The 17425-nt window shown below is 46.6% G+C and overlaps 1 non-coding gene across 1 annotated transcript; it reads right to left on the bottom strand.

The window, feature by feature from the left end:
- Positions 1 to 16894: 16894 nt before the first annotated feature.
- Positions 16895 to 17001, bottom strand: LOC127758265 (small nucleolar RNA R71). Its single transcript, XR_008013688.1, has one exon. It is a non-coding gene; the product is annotated as a small nucleolar RNA R71 (small nucleolar RNA).
- Between the last annotated feature and the right edge of the window lie 424 nt (positions 17002 to 17425).

The raw sequence follows: 17425 nt of genomic DNA on the forward strand, positions 1-17425 counted from the left end.
GCCGTTGCTGCCTTCACCCGTCGTGCGGGTGCCATTCCTGGTGTAGACCATCTGGAGGAGAAGCAAACGGGGAAACGGAGAAAAACAGATACTCAGGAACTAAGCTTTATTATATAGAAATTTAAACTGCAATTGTTCTGATTTGAATTAAAACACTTAAACAGCAAGCAACAATCCTTATTAAGATAGCCATATCATAGGCACATGATATCGACCGTCGACTGACCCCAAGCGAACAGACCTACACACACAAACTAGCAGACAGAAACTAAGCAGTCGATAAACTAAGGGAAAACGAGCCTAATGCTCGGAACGGCTCCTGCGGTCGGTGGAGTCGAAGGCGTCCTCCTGCTCGTCACCAGGTCCCTCTGAGCGGCTCCTGGAGCCTGGCAGATACGTCTCGCCGCTGCCCGGCTCTAAGCCACTGGAGCTGCTGCTGCTGCGGTCGCGGCTGCCACTGGGAGTAGCAGGCAACCAACCCCCATTGCCACTGGCGGGGCCCCTGACGGCTGATGCTGGCGCGAAGGAGAGGGCGGACGCGGGAGCTAACACGGGAACAGGAGCTGGAACTGGCACTGGAGCTGCAGGAGCTGCGGGAACTGCTGGAGCTACGGGCGGAACTGGGGGAGCTGTGGGAGCTGCAGGCGGAGGTGGGTTCCTGGGCGCAAGCTGAATGCGCACGGGTGCCGTCGTCGACTTGCGGGGCGTGGTGCGGATCCAGACTCCTCCTAGCGCTGGGAGACCCTTCAACTGAGCATTCTCCCTCTTCAGGCGTGCTATCTCATCCTTCAGGGCTATGATCCTCACGAGCTTCCCATCATTCAAGGCCTTGGACGCCTTGTGCAAGTCCGAGTGCATCCTGTCCATCCCCCTCATCACGGCGCACATGTGACCAAAGGTGGTGTCATTCTCGCCGGCTGTCAGACGGAAAGAACTGACATCGTTGCCGCTGGCTCGACGAGGGTGGAAGCGGTACGCCGTGTCGTGGAAGATGTAGTTGTGGCGCTCCCGTAGTCTGGCCATCATCAGGTAGGCTGCCTCCTGACATGCGTGATCTGCTGTGCCTCCTGACGCCTCAACCACCATGTTAGCGAGGCAAGTACCCACATAGCCATGGACCTCCAGGCGGACACGGTGAGGAAGCTCGCCACTGAGCGGTGGAACAGTCGTGTACTCGGGTGCGTTGGGGTAGCCCACCACCAGTGTCATGCGTGCCAACTCTGCCACGAAATCATCCATGCCTTCTCCGCGGTGGTTGGGTGGGTGCTCGGCCATCTAGAGAAGACAAAGGGGTAGGATCAATGCATGCTCAAATCCAATTTAAATAAAGCAATAAAGGACTCAAATAAGAGAAACGAATAAGAGCGAAACTTTATGCATAGATCATTTTGCATGAGAGCGAATAAATAAGACAGACTTACATAGTGATAAAATAATGGGGAAAGTAGATACATACTAATAATAACAATAAAAGCATAAATACCTTGCAACCCATATTCCTTAGCTAGGACCTAATGCATTTCACCCATCAAATCCCAACTGACTGTCAAAAATATCTCGAATAATTTTACTAAAACCCTAGACTGACTTGTTCCGGCAAATCTCACTTAAATGAGCGACCAAGATTTTTCCCTTGAACCACAAGAACAGATCCCAAATTTTCCCGGAACAATTCCACTTGCAAAGAACATATGCAATGAAAAGGATTCAGAGGGCTCTTAGGTTTCCATTTGGCTGGTCCTACGGTCAACCTGGCTCTGATACCAACTTGTCATGCCCAGAAATTCCCGAATAGAATTCCAAGCAGAATGTGCATTAAAACCCCCGTCCAGGACCGGCCGGGGTACACAAACGACAATGTTGACGTACAGATCCACGTCTTACAAACATTATAAAAGTCTTACATAAATGCAGCGGAAAACGAAAGATAACAGGAGCTAAGCCTTTTGAACTGCAGCGGGAACACCACTCCACAGGCATCCTCGACGGCACGGACGAAGCCTACTCCTCGGAGAACCCACCATCGGACACATACTCATACTCTGGGGTTGGGGAAAATAGAGCAAGACTGAGTACTATCCACTGTACTCAGCAAGTCATACCGGAATAGGGGTATGATGCAGGGATTTATCAAGGGGTAGCTATACAGGTTCATTTGCATAATACTGGCATTTATAAACAGAAATTGAATGCGAAAAACAGTTGTAATAATTAACCAATATTAATCATCCACTGTCCAACGCTACACCACGTTGCAACAGGCCCAACCATCCACCTATACCATCCAATTTCATTAGACTAAACTAAGATGAGTCTAATCACGGTGAATCTGGTTGACCGCCCATAACCGCGGGCACGGCTATTCGAATAGTTTTACTCTGATCAGAGGTGTACAACTGTACCCACAAGACACAGCCCCACGGCACGTTACCATGCGCCGACATGCCACCACGACATACCGGAAAGAGGCCGTGACAGGACCCTTCGCATAACCCCCTCTAGCTAAGCACACCACACCTTAGGTTTCACCCCCGTCCCTAGCGGGCGACGGGCAGTCCCCTCTCGTGCCTAGGTGAATCCGGAAGCGACAGAGGCCGTCGTAGGGCCCGCCCCGCTCCATCACGCCCACCCTTGCCTGGATGCGTCAGCTAGAGGAAAGCTACACTACAAGCCCAGACGTTGCCCACGCTGGCTTGTGGTAAGTACGAGGAATTCTTCCAGGGTTTCCCGCGAACCGGTCCTTAAGTGCCATGGGCGCGACCAACAAAACCATGCACCCACAGCCCACCATGTGATTCATTTTAATTAACCAACACCAAAGCGGTGGTACTAATCCAACATTACCATTAGAACTTACAGTCTATATTTTAGTAGGATTTTCCCCATTGTGTGCTAGTTGAACTAAACATGGCTAAGCAATCCCTAGTCCAAAGTCTATTCATGTTATAACCCAAGCTAACAAAGGAGCATGGTACCGAAATAGCATGGCTGTAACAATAGGTAAACATCCCATAGTATTATTGCAAAACAAATGCAGTATTTGAAAGAAAACATTAGAACATTTGCAATATAGGATCAACATGATCAAGTGACAGGCATGACTTGCCTTGCTCTGCTGCTGGAGGAACCTCGGCGACTATTTCGAAGTACACCGGAGCGTCGGAAGAGCCGGAATCTAGCGACATACAAGGCAAACAATGCAAACAGGCTATAAGACTACTGAAACAAAGAACAAAACCATTTTTAATGGATTCTACACATTTTTCTTGATTTACTAAGACTTGAATGGGCTTAAACGGAGCTCGGATGAATTAGTTATGAATTTTAGAAGATTCACTGTGTTTATTACTATAACAAAAAGTCCTTAAATCATTTATTGCGCAATAAATCCCAGGGCTGACGTCATCAGGGGGGGCGGCGGCGCCGACAGGCGGGGCCCACATGGCAGCGGCTCAAGGGGTGGCCGGTCCACCATGGACCGGGACCACGCGGGTGGTCCACCATCGGTCCACAGGATCGACGGCCCGGATCGGCCCGGGGCCGATCGGACGGGCGGCGGTGGCCTGGCTCGGCTCGGCTCGGCACAAAGCCGGCCGGCCGGTCACCGCAAGGGCGGCGGCGCGCGCGCGTGCGGTCGGCGACGGCAACCGGCGGCGGTGCAAAGGTGGCGGCTAGGAAGGAGAGGGAGGGGAATAGAGGGGGAGGGGGAGTGCCTCACCGAGGGTGGCCGGCGCGGAGGAAGACGACGGCGAACGGCGACGGCGAGCCACGGGAGGACGACGGCAACGGGCGGACGAGCTTCGGGATGCCCTAAGGGAGGAAGAGAGAGATTAGAGGGAGGGAGATGAACCACGGCGGCCGGAATCCATGGCCGAAGGTGGCGGTAGGGGTAGTGCTCACCGGAGTGCGAGGGGATGCGGGTTCCGGCGACGGACCTCTACGGAGGAGGGGCGAACGGGTTGGCCCTTGACCACGCGAACCCGGCGGCGGCGGTGACGGCGCGGTGCGGCGGCTAGCGGCGGCCGGAGTAGCGAGAGCGGCGGCGGCGGTTTGGTGCACGGCGCGGGAGCGATGGGGAGCACGAGAGAGTTCAGCGAGATGAGGAAAAGAGAGAGGGGGTGACGGTGGAGCTTAAATAGGGGAGGGGAATCCCAGACGTGGCCGGTTGGGGCGGGATTTCGCCGGCCAACGTGGGGAGTGGGGGAGGAGAGAGAGGCGGGATTCGAAAATCGAATCCCGGCCATCTCGGGCGCGGGCGCGGACGAGAGAGAGGGGGAGTGGGCGCGGGAGGTGCGGCGCATGCGCGGGCGTGGCCGACGTGGCCCGGAGGAGGCGGAGACGTGGGTGCGGCGGCGGTTGCGGGCACGGCGGCGCGGGCGCGAGGTGGGAGACGGGTCCGATAGGTGGGCCCCACCTGTCGGCGACCTCGGGTGAGAGGAGGGAGGCGGCCGGCCCGCGCGGCTTAGCTGGGCCTTGGCCTTCGGCCGGCCCAGCGGGAGGGGAGGGGAGGAAGGAGAATGGGCCGGCGGCCCATTCAGAAGAAAAGAGAGAGAAAAAGAAGGAAAAGGAAAAAGAATTTTCCAGGAATTAAATATTGCTTATGCTCAATTTTAATTGATTAAAATTATTTCCAAGACTCTGAAAATTCCACTAAAAATCTTGTTAGCGAATTTCGACATGTAGAACCCAAGAAAAATTCCACATGCCAGTTTCGATTATTATTTGCATTGATTTATTAGGATTTACTCTTGATTTTACACCGGCATTTTCTTAAGGTCATTTATAAATTTAATTTTAGGCTTGGGAGGAGAACTTCAGGGTGTGACACAGAGCAAGGAAGCAATTCAAATATTCACAATGGATGTATTTAAGACAATCTATTTGAGTAGAGATTGGCGGCAATGTTATTAGAAGCTGCCATGCACACAGGTTTTCTCACTGTATGTTGCTTTCAGGAGGCCACCATTTCCATCAGCAGCCCATGCTCGATCTTTGCAAATGGGATGCATAGTGTTTTAATCTTGGCCACACAAGAAACACAACATTAGTTTTGCAGTTGGAAAATATACATGAGTTGGCTTATGGTACATAAAAAGATAAAAAATCATAGAGTGAAATCCTTTGTATTCCAAAGGACAAAATAGATGAAAAATACAAAAGCTAGCTTACAAAATGACACAAAACATAAATCCATTTTTTTTATATCCACTATGATTTGCCTAGATATCAGATTGCATCCTACTATGCAATGTGATCATAGTTAAGGCTACGTTTAACAGAACATCACAATGTTTATATGAGTAACTGAACCTAGATATACAATATTAACCTCTAGCCACCTTGATCCCAACACAATGATTTTTGAATCATATGCTTGGATAAGTGCACATGGCATTGCTAATATGGCATCCATATCTTGACAAGAGGGAAAAAAGGGCAAATCAACCATGTGTCTTCATGCTGATTTATTTTCCTTCTCGTACCATAGCTCCCGCTCAAGTGCAATAGAGAAAAATGGGTACATTGAATTGCATGAGCATTACTAATGTGCAAAAATTATGGTGATATAAAAAGCTGTAACAATATAGAAGGATGGATGACATGGCAGAACAAAAACTGAGTAGAGTGTATATTTTTTTTAAAGGAAGAAGAGTGTATAATTGAATGAATTCTCACCTGGCAAAAGAAAGTATGTACATAATAAATATAAGTATATGTTTTTTTTTGTGTGAAGCAGGGTAGAAAATGTGAGCTATAGGCACAGATTGTTACAACATAGACAGATGGTCTTATTCAATTTCTAAATGGTGTACATTTTAAAATTATCCCCGTTGGTAACAACACATCAGCCTAACATATTGACTGTTCACTTAATAATAAATAGAATGAACATAGGGCAACATACAAAAAAACCCAGTTTACATTGCCTTTCCAATTGCTCACAATTTTTTTTTTGACTGAGTACTACCAGGGCTTTGCCTAGTAGTGTTTTTTCATTTATTAAGAATAAGAGTACAAATTTACAAGGAGAGGAAACCAAAACAAGCAAAATTTCTGTACATACATCTCCAGTTGCTCACAAATTTTTGTGGAACTTCAATCCATACATCTCCATGTGTACTCAAGTATAATTTGATTGTGCATCAATGTTTTAGACTTTTACCAAATGCTGGTCTAGAAGATCCACTTTGAAAATTATCTTTAGATAATTTAATAGTTGATCCACAATATGGACTGCAATAGTATCATTCAATTGGGATGTGAAGTGAAAATCAGAGATAATTTCAGATGAAATTTCATATATGAGGTGGTTAAACTAACAAAATAGGGCTGAAAGTATTGTTCCTGTAAAACTATTGTATCAAAAGTAAGGTAAGCAAGGAAATAGGTAGATCTTTTTATTTAGACCTCAAAATAATATACTGATAAATGCATATGCATAGTGTAACATAGACTTTCAATTGAAGCCACTGCAATTGAAGCATCTCAAGGCATAAATTGAGGAAGACTAACAATGAATGTTATGTTAATAGAAACATATAAAGAGGGTGAGTTTGGAACAATTCATGCTATTACAAATGGAACAATATACAGAAGATATTTTAGTCTACAAAAATTTCAGCTACATCTACTGAGGGTAGCTAGTTCTATGCTCTAGCTCCAGTAACCAAATTAAATACATAATTTTGGAAAAAGAATGTGACTTATTTTTTAAGAACAATGGAAGAAATTCCAATGGAGTATATACACATTAACTAGCATCAACCATGACATTTGATTTGTGTAGAAAGCAAAGTGGGGAAAATTTGTGTGCATAAGGGTAACCAAAATGAAATAAATACATCAAAGATGAAAGGAAGATCCATAAATCAAAGTACAAAGTACATAATGCTGTAAAGTTCTTTTGGAGAAGCATATACATTAAAGTCGCCCCAAAGAATCCACTCACTTTAAACTCTAGCAAGCTCACATTATTTTTTTTTTACTTTCATGTACTCACATATGAATTCTAAATTTATATTTAAAATTCATGAGTTTATCTAATCCATCGTCTAAGTTAATTTTTTTTATTGTGATAAAATATTAAGTTTAGTTAACAGTCTGGTTTTGTGAATGATTAATACCATAATACCACTACTGTGGTTTTGAGCAACTGGAACCATAATACTCGGGATTGTGTGAAATTTACTCTCTTTTTTTAAAGCTAGGAGCCTAGGATGGCATGTTTGCTGCCCACCTGTGTACTTCTTTGAGCCACTTGTCAACACACAGCAAGTGAAACTCGTGTTTGCACGGAAGGCTTCTTATCTGATCTCCATCCTCATATTCAGTTAAGCAGATGTGACACCTGAAAAACATTTCAGCAATGAAAGTTTTAGACTCTTAAATATGGAAAAGGGTCAGAGAAAATAACTAATTGGCAGAATTCCCTTCCCAAAGAAAGCCTACAGTTATACCAAAATATAACTCCACATTTGTAGCTCTAAGATGATCCTAGGGCATAGAATACGGAACCACTGCTTGATTGGTTAAAATGAAATACAAGAATCACATTTTTCAATTTCTGGGTGCTAAGCAGAACCGATATATTGGACCAAAATGAAGATGGAAGGGAACGAACATCTTTTCAAGCATGGAAGTATAACTATAAATGGACCAACCACACAATTGACAGTCACTGAACCATTTAAACTGCCAATATTTTTTTCCTCGGCCAGTTAGGTGAGTTGCGCATATCATTTCATAAAGCAAGAGAACAGAGTACAAGGAGGAGGGCAGAAGAAACCCACCACCCCTTAAATAGACCCATAAATTAAATTATAAACAAACATCAACGGAGAAAAAAACGACAACCTAAACCATTAAGGGTTAGCGACCTACCAAGTAACTCACAGAGCCTCAAAGCTCCTGCTGAGCACCACAGGGCCTCAAATAAACTTCTAATAGTTTATCACCATGTTGTTAACTTGTTATCCACATATCCAGGTGCCATCATGATATGCAGTCCAAAAAATTGTGTCAGGTTTCAGTAAGAATAAAAAATAACTTGTTATATAATAGAATCTCACTGTGATTTTCAACTTTTAGGATAGCCCGCTATGATAGATATAATATCGTGAAGGCAGAATTAGCCCCCAAATATTTCATTATCCTAGCTCGTTATGACAGATATAATATTATTAAGGCAGAATTAGTCCCCAAATGTGTCATGATCCAAAACGCTAAACACCTTGGCCCTTGGCCCAATGCCCATGACAAATTGCTTATTTGATAAGATCTCTAAAATGACTACAACAACCATATTAGAAGGCTGATGTAAGGCAAATAAAATAATAAGGATTTTGTACAGGGTCTCAATTTATTTTTTGAGGGATAATGGACATGAACAGCATAGTTATTTCAAACGTGTAAGATAGTGTGATACATTTTTAGCGGCGAACTTGACTTTCTTCAATGACACTCAGAACTATTTTTGGCCCTAGGTGACAATAAGTAAAAATCTCTACCCTCGCACTGTAGCTGTCCGATGTGGCATAGCCCATCGGCCGCCCAGGGCGCCGCGCTGTAAAAGCCCCTCACCTTCCACATATCACAACGAAGTCCCTATCGCGATTTTTTCTCTCCAAAGACAGCACATGAGGGGCCTATATCTGATTACAGAAAATAAAAGGGCTTTTTCGAAAAATTTCTACCCTCGCACTGTAGCTGTCCGGCGTGGCATAGCCCATCAGCCGCCCAGGGCGCCGCGCTTAATAGTTTCTAATGGCAAAGAGATGCCTTTAGGAAAATATCTATTGGGGCCACATATCAACTTCTGCATAAAACAACAAGAAAATTGCTAACTGGCAAGCCGATAGGATGTGGAGGGCCTCGGTGGTTTGTCCAACTTTGGCTCAATCTCTATACAGTTCAAGTTGCTAATCGTACGTCCAACCCTCGAAGAATATGTATTTCCAACGATGCCGACGAAACAACTCACCAATGTATGTCCTTTAGAGAAGCAACATCAATCTACCCTGGATTAGGACCATTGGATGAAAAACTTCAAATTTGGTTTGAACACTTCTATAATGGTTTCCCAGAAGCACTAGAATTTGGTACTCCTACACTTATTTCAGTTCCTATGAGCTCCCAATTGATTTGAGATTGGATGAAATCAACAGTGACAACAAGTCCAGAGATATATTTATATCAGTTGTCTCACCCTGCATCCTTCCGACTGGTATATCTACCGGCCATTACTCTGAGGTCTCTTATGAATTCTATCATCCAATGGTGGCAGCCCGACAACTAGGATATGGCCAACTCCCAATCGGTCTATACTTCTCAAGAAAAATTCAAACTAGAGGAATAGTGATCTCAACTCTCTTATTTGATCGGCTGCTAAACCTTGAAGGACCTATCTTACGCTCTCCTGCCGATATCGATATCCATCCCATGCGCAGCCGATTGTTTGATTAATGGTGGATTGAGTGGATGAAACATCTTTACGTCTTGGGATCTAACTTTTACTTAACCATAGTCAATCCTTCAATTAGCCCTTGCAATTCATAATCTTCTCTACTGTTAATTCATTTTTATTGTAGGCCGCCGATGTCCTCCCACAATTAGTGATAGTAATCAGCCGATAGTATATGCTCAAGCTTTATTACCATATGGGGAAATAGCTCCGACTATCATCGGTTTTAGTGCCGCCATGGAAGATATCGAAAATGTTGCTGCCGATATGGGCGATGAACCTACCAATGTTACTAATGAAGATGAAGATGCCAGCAATATCCCTGAGGACAAAAGCAGCAAAGCCAGTGAGCAACCTCCTCCTCTACCTCGTCGTCGTCGGCCAACCCCGAGCAAGAGTAAATATTGCATCCTTCCACTCTATCTGGACAACATTCATATCTTCTAACACTTTATTATCTTTCTGAAGACAAAAACCATATCAGCTTCCACTCATCGGCAACCAACTCCTCGACCAACACCTCCTCCATTGGCAAGTTCTCTTTAAACTCTCCATCTTTCATTTTGATCAATACTATCAATTCTAACATCTAACACTTTTCAGCCTAAGGCTCCATCGGCTTCCCCTCATTAGCGGCACTGAAACCGATGATACTATATTAGTGAGGGCGATGTCATTTCAGGTCGGACGAGCAAGACCGTACCACCATCCTATTTAGCATGACGATGTGGCACCCGGCTCCGGAGGTGAGGGACCGAATGTTGTCTGTTTCACCCGCCACACCTTCTTCATCTTTGGTGTGACTTGTGGCTTCTTAGCAGTTGATTTCATAGGCTTTCTAGCCTGCGCCCCTGGCTTTACTGGTGTATTTCTTGGACGGGGCTTGCTCATTTCTGCTTCCTTCTCGAGGAAGTTCTTCATGAAAGCTGTTAGGTTGTTCGTCGTTAGCGGCTTCACTTCAACCTCTTGTATATTATGTGGATTTGGCCCGTACTTGATCTTCACCATAGAGCACCGCTCCGTCCTAGGTCAAAACTCAAACTTTTCCTCCTTCCCGTTAATGCGGAGCCGGATACTCCTAGCTCCCAAATCGATGTTAGCCTCCGCGGTGCTAAGGAATTGACGCCCCAAAATGAGTGGTGTATCCTTGTCAGAGTCCATGTCAAGCACCACAAAGTCTACCGGGATGAAGAAATCCCGGATCTTCACTGGTACGTCTTCAGCAATACCCGCTGGGTAGCGGACCAAAGATTCAGCCAGTTGGAGACGCATCGGTGTTGGTGCCAACACCGCGAAGTTGAGTTTTTCGAAGACCTCCTTTGGCATGATGCTCAAGCTTGCTCCAAGGTCGCAGAGGGCTTGGTCGAAATGATGTGTCCCAATTGAGCAGGTGATTGTGGGACACCCCGGATCTTTCTTCTTCTCTGGAAGTCGGTGGAGTATAGCGTTGCTACACTCCTTCGTCAGTTTCACCACCTCTGTGGTTGCTACACTCCTTGGCCAGTTCCTCCTTTGTCAATCTCTTGTTGTTCAGAATGTCCTTCAGGTAGCGAGCGTGCGTGGGTACTTGCATCACATCCAAAAGTGGCACGTTTATGTGGATCTTCTGAATGACTTCAACAAAATGGGAGGACTGCTCGTCCACGGATGGCTTTCGATATCATTGAGGAAATGGCAGCAGATTGGTATCACGATATTCCTGAGGTGCTGCCTTCTCTTGCTGGGCTATCTCCTCCGTCCCTGCTGTGCTAGATTGAGATGTCTCCTCGCTGTTCCTCCTAGTTCATGCAGTGTTAAGATACGATGGATCCTAAGTCGATTTTCCTCCCTTCGTGGTGATTACCTTAACATTTTCATTCTATGGAGGGTTCTGTCACGACCGGAAATAACCCAACGGGCGTTCCTTACGTGCGTGTATTATTCCTTGTCCCAGGAGGCAAGGTACACCAAAAGTTGATACAATTCAGAGTTTAACAAGCGGAAGCGTAAATAGTTAATTAATACATGGGCAACGAGGGCCCAGCACACACGAAGACAACGAAAAACAGCGGAAGACTAGGGCGACGACCACAGGCGCTTGACGGCAGACACGAGCTAGACACCAAAGCCTTCATCATCCAGGAGCCCCTCCTCTGGGTTTGGGAAAAATTGAGCAAGACTGAGTACAACCACCGTACTCAACAAGACACACCCACAAGTGCAGCATAAATGCAAGGAGTACAATGGAGTGATAGAATAGGGGTTAGGTTTTGCAGTAAACAGCATTTAAAAGACACTTAGTTGCTCAAAGCTAAATTTAAAACACGATCCTAGAACTATTTAATATTATTAAACAAGGCCGTGAACCCACACGAACCTGCCTTAACCCAAGGCCCACGATGATTCAGACCGGACCGGCAACCCGACCCTGGGTCCCAGCTCGTCCCAAGCCAACCCAGGCCAACCATTCCACATTTTAGTTGTTAAGCAGGTTTTAAGAATTTAAAACACTAACTTGGGTACATTGCTTGGCTTGCCCATAACCGAGGGCGCGGCTATTCGAATAGGTTTTACTCTGATCAGAGGTGTACATCTTTACCCACGAGACACGTCTTCCTCACGTGCAACCACGTGCCACATACCACCACGGCATATGGACGGAAGACATGACATAGTTTCCAACCCATCCTAGCCATAGACAAGAGTACCGACCCAACCCCACCTACGGCCGGAACCTCCGGGACAGGTAGGCAGGACTGAGCCCCTAGAGATGTCCATCGACCCCCGACTTTGTCCATCTCCATCCGTGTACTTTTGTTTATAACCAGACTGAGCCACAAACTAAGCCTTACCCACTAGACATGTGGAAGTACGGTAGTGCTTTGCAACAGAGGCCCGAAGACCGGTCCTTATGTGGCCGAGGTGCTACTATCAAAACCATGCACCCCAAGCCCAGCCTAAAACCATTTTGAGAGTTTTGAAAAGAGGGAGAGGTGTGCGTCCAATTCCACAATAGTCCAACCATTCCATAAAGTCCAAGAGATATGAATATTCCCAAAGTCTAAAGTTATAAAACCACCTAATGTTGTCTTATTAATCAGCGAAGCATCTACCTAAAATTCATACTAGGGGAACCATGAGTAGAGTGCCCACTAGTTGGGGTTTTGTTTATTCTAGGGTGAACGAGGTAATAATAACAATAACAATAATAAGGTTGTAACAAAGGTAAATATGCATGGATAAATAAAACAGTGATAACGCGGGAATTTAAATAAAGCAATAATGCATTAATTTAAATCAAAATAATTTCATAAAGTGGGATCCAATATGTTCAAAGATGATGTGACTTGCCTTGCTCGCTTTCCCAAACGTCGGCTTCAACCTCCACGAACAGTGGATCTTCCGAAGCTGCAGCGTCTACACGACCAACGGAAAAGAAAAGGGCTTTTACACTAATAAACTCCATATAACTAGCAAGAACAAAGCATAAAAATGGGTTCTTGACTTCTTAAGGAAAAATTAGAGACTTGAACGGTCCAATTCCGAGTTCAAATGGCCATGTTATGGCCATTTGGAGTTTATATGCTCTTTAAATGAATATTTATGAATTTCTTCATTTAAATTTTAATTTAAAAACGGTTTATTGCGTCAGCCGAGGGGGAGGGGCGCGCGGACCGGGTCCACGGGAGTGGGGCCCACGCGGCAGCCTCACGGTCCACGGTGGACCGGGTGCACTCCGGGCTCACACCGGCCGGCGCCGTGGGCCCCACGCATCAGCCGCACCCGAGGGCGTGGGCGGCTGACGACCGGGCCCCACGCGGCAGCCGCTCGGCGCGCCCGAAGGCGGCCATGCCGGCGCGACCGGTGGGAGGCGGCGCGCCCGCGCCCCTATGGTCGCCGGCAACGGCCATAGGCACGGCGGAGCGGCGGCCGAGAGAGGGGAGGGAAAGGGGGAAACGAGGCGGCGGTCCACGGCTCACCCTAGGTTGACGGCGACGACGAAAAAGGCGGCCGGAGCGGATGAAGGCGGCGGCGCGGCTCGGGTGAACGGGGACGACGGCGTTCCGGCGGTCGGCGGGCTCGGCGAGGTGGTGGACGGGGTCGACGGTGGTGCGGCGAAGCCGGAGGAGGCGGCGCCGGGGCGGGAGATGGTCCCGGCGAGCGGAGAGAGCCGGCCGAAGGTCGTCGCCGATGGAGGAGAGAGAGAGCGACGGCGCGAGCTCGATTCCGGCGAGGAGAAGGCGCGGCAAAGGGTGGAAACGGGCGAAGGAGGTGCGGGGAGTGTTTAAATGGGGTTGGAAGGGGGAGAGGGCGGCTGGGGAAGGAAGGAAACCGGCCGGGAGGTCCGGCCGCCATCAATGGCGCCGGCGAGATTTGCGGGGGCAAATCCGCCCGTTTGAATGAGGGAGAGAGAGAGGGGAAAATGGGGGGAAAGGGAGAGGGGATCACGAGGAGTAATTCCCCCCTATTGATTTCACGCGGGGACGACGGGAGGCGGCGGGATTCGCGGCAGCGGCGGCGCTAGGCGCGGGCGAGGCGGCGGGAGCGGCGGGAGGAAGGGGATGACGGGTGGGCCCCAGCCATCAGCGAGGGTGGCGGGCGGGCCCGCCCGTCAGCGGCGCGCGCGCGGGGAGAGGCCGGATGGGCCGCGGGGGAGAGGAGAGAGGGGGAGGGAGATGGGCCGGATTCGGCCCAAGAGAGGGAAGGGGGATTTTTAGGGTTTTTCTTTTTATAAAACCTTTTTAACTTTGTTTATTTCTTAATAATTATTATTTGTGCTCTGAAAATTCCACTAAAATTTATTTACACATTTTAGGCTTTTAGGAAATATACAAAAATCCTCCAAGCCTTAATTGACTTTTAACTTTGCACATTTTAATTTTTAAAGGCTTTCACAAGTATTTTAATTATTCTAGGCATAATTTAGAGGATATATTTTAGGGTCGTTTTGGGACGCGACATTCGGGTTGCCCCGGAATCCTCCCAGTCTCATTAGCATGGATTAGAGTAGCTAGTTGCGCCAGCTGAGTTTCTAGCATTTTATTAAATCTCAGCTGGTTTTGGAAAGCAGAAGCAAAGCCATCTAGCTTAACATTTATGTTTTCTAAGATCTTGTCATTGGCAGCTAGTTTCTTGCTTAGAGCACCGGTAGTTTTAGCCTGAGTAAAAACAAGATCTTTCAAGGAAGGCTGGTTGTTGAATGTATCGTTATTGTTGTTGCTGCCTCCTTGGTGGTTGGAGCGGAGCTGGTTCCACCCCTGACCTCCTTGTGGACGAGCAAAGGTTCAAGCTTGGGCGGGGGGGATTGTTGACGGTCGTTATCGACAAGTTTCGACCGTCAATATTATCCAATATATGAAGACTAGCTATGCTCGCAATGCATAATTCCCAAATAAAATAATTACTTCCACTATATGCTTTGCTACTAACATCTATGCAGGAGAAGCATTCATAAATGAAGAGAACGAGGTGGAAATATATCGATCAATCAGTCGAAAGTCTGCCGGTGATCTACAATTACATGAGAAGGCCCAAAAGTCTAATTTAATAATCACAAATGGGCCTAGAATGTATGTCACTAATTTAGGGGCCCACATGGAAGTCTCTTGGAGGAAGCTGGGGACTAGAAGAGCCATAGGGGGTCGGCCGACCACTTGTTGAGCCCAATCCAGTCGCATTTTGGCCAGGACAAAAGGGAGGCCGAGGAGGAAGCAGCAGGCCAAAAACCAGGCCTGTTGGGCAAGTCCCCTTTGGCGTGGACGCTCCGGATGAACTCCTTATGGCGGTTGCGGGGCATTTCCGACAATTCCCGTGCTCTACAACCGTCATTGGGTGCTATAAAAGGACCTCACCTCCTTCACTTTCAATACACACACTCAAGCAAGGATAAAAGCTCTCTACAAAGTTAGTATTAGTGTTAGTGGAGTAGAGTTAGAATAGTTCCAAGTCCGCAGAGGCTTCGGGGAGTTCAGTAAAGGTTCTATAGCTTTTCCTTTCTTCTTTGTAAGACTTCCATTTATCTATATAATATTCTTCTTTGTACAAGTTCGGTACTTTATTCCAATCATAGAGTATGAGTACCAGTCTTAGTTTATTCAGAAGTAGTATAATCTGTGTGGTTAAACCTTCTGGGATTTCCATTGATGCTGGTATAATGTCTGATTACCGGGTCATAAGTCTGCTCTGGCTAGGCCGAGAGCTATGGCTCGGGGACTCAGATGCTCTGCACTGATTGCAAGGCTGTAGAGTAATAAGTAGTAACTTAAGCATGGGGTTTAGATTATCACTTATCATTATTTGGGGGTATATTCTTTGGGTGATTTGCATGCCGCTGATGGTGACAGCTCAGTACAGGCGTCTCCCTCGCAGTTTATATTCCTACATACAATTCCCTGGGTTGGATACACCTCCGTATCCTACTTCTGTTGGAGGGTTATGACAGGTTGTCGTAAGAAACTCGGCAACCCGGGGTAACTTTGCGATGCATCGGGAGGGCATAGCTATTTTTGGGCTTAGCTATGTTGCATTGTTAAAGGGGTTATACTACATAGTGTATACTAGTTAGAATATACTAAGATGTTGTATACTAGAAGTACAGGAATAGAACTTATCTAAATTACTACCACTTAGCTATAATTAGGAGAATGTAGGAGTTAGCTAAATCCTTAGCTGTGTGTCACTCAACCCTTAAGCTTAACTTACCCCTGCATAGACCTTGATGTATACAGGTAATATATAAACTATTAACGTAGTACTCTCTTATCATATCTTCCCTTGGGATAAAATAAATACGATACCTTGGAATACTCCCGGGTGAAATGCTACAATGGTATATCCGTGCGCTTGCAGATCACATCTATAACCATAATATACCAAGGTTATTTCTAGTGCTATTGCTGGGAATTATATTTCCAGTATTGTCGCTAAGAAATACCAACAAGCATTTCTGGCGCCGTTGCCGGGGAAGATAAAAGATTAAGAGTTTACTACATGTTAATAATTTTATATATTACCTCCGTATAGTTATTGTCCTTTGTTGGCAAACCTTGTTTGTTTTCTCTTTTATTTGAAAACATGGTACTACAGGACTGGTTCTCTAGGGCTGTTGCAAGAAGTCCCTTTGCAAGTTCGCTACTCGCTCTGCTGGTAACATGCTAGTTGGAACCCAAGTCAGCAGGGGAGATGGTGACTTTGATTTAAAGACCAGCTAAATTAACGATGGTGTAGGCTTGCCTGTTCTGTGGCAAGCCTAAGGAGTATGCAAGTGCTCATTTTCAGTAATTCGTGGAAAGCCGTAGCACGTATACCGTCAGAAGAATCAGACTCCAATTATTGCCGTTCTTCCTCCTCGAGAGAGCAGAACAGCGGTTCTACATCAGCCGTGCAACAGTGAATACCCGAAACAATTGCTCAACGGCCTTCCTCTCAAGATTCTTCCTGAGGGGCAAGACCAAAGCTCTTCGCGGAAGAATATCCAGCTTTCAGCAGACGAGGGATGAAACCATTCTTGAAGCCTGGAAAAGGCTGCAGGAATGCGTCACCGCCCGGCCTCATCATGGGATGGCCGAGTGGCTCATCCAACAGAGTTTCTTGAACGAATTAACCCCCTCGTCCTGGGATCACCTGGATGCTGCTGTTGGAGGGACATTCTTCTCAAGAACAGTCAGATGCCAACCGATTGAGAAGATGCTCTCAAATATGGGGTGGAGCGAGGAACGACTCCAAACCCGTAATGCGGCATGTACACTATCAAGTGGATGGAAATGCTAGCAGCTCAGTTGGATCTCCTTATGAAGAGAGTGGACAACAACGAGAAGGACTCCAAGCAGGGTACCGTTAATGCTCTGGGCTCTCACACGACATGTGAGGTTTATGGCAATGCTGGTCACTCTAGGACGGATGGTCCGAAAACCCGTAAAGACGTCATGCTCATGAACAACAACAATGGGAATCGTCCACAAGGAGACCAAGGATGGAGCATTGCTC

Source organism: Oryza glaberrima, chromosome 12 (genome assembly GCF_000147395.1).
Source record: "Oryza glaberrima chromosome 12, OglaRS2, whole genome shotgun sequence".
Lineage (NCBI taxonomy): Eukaryota > Viridiplantae > Streptophyta > Magnoliopsida > Poales > Poaceae > Oryza > Oryza glaberrima.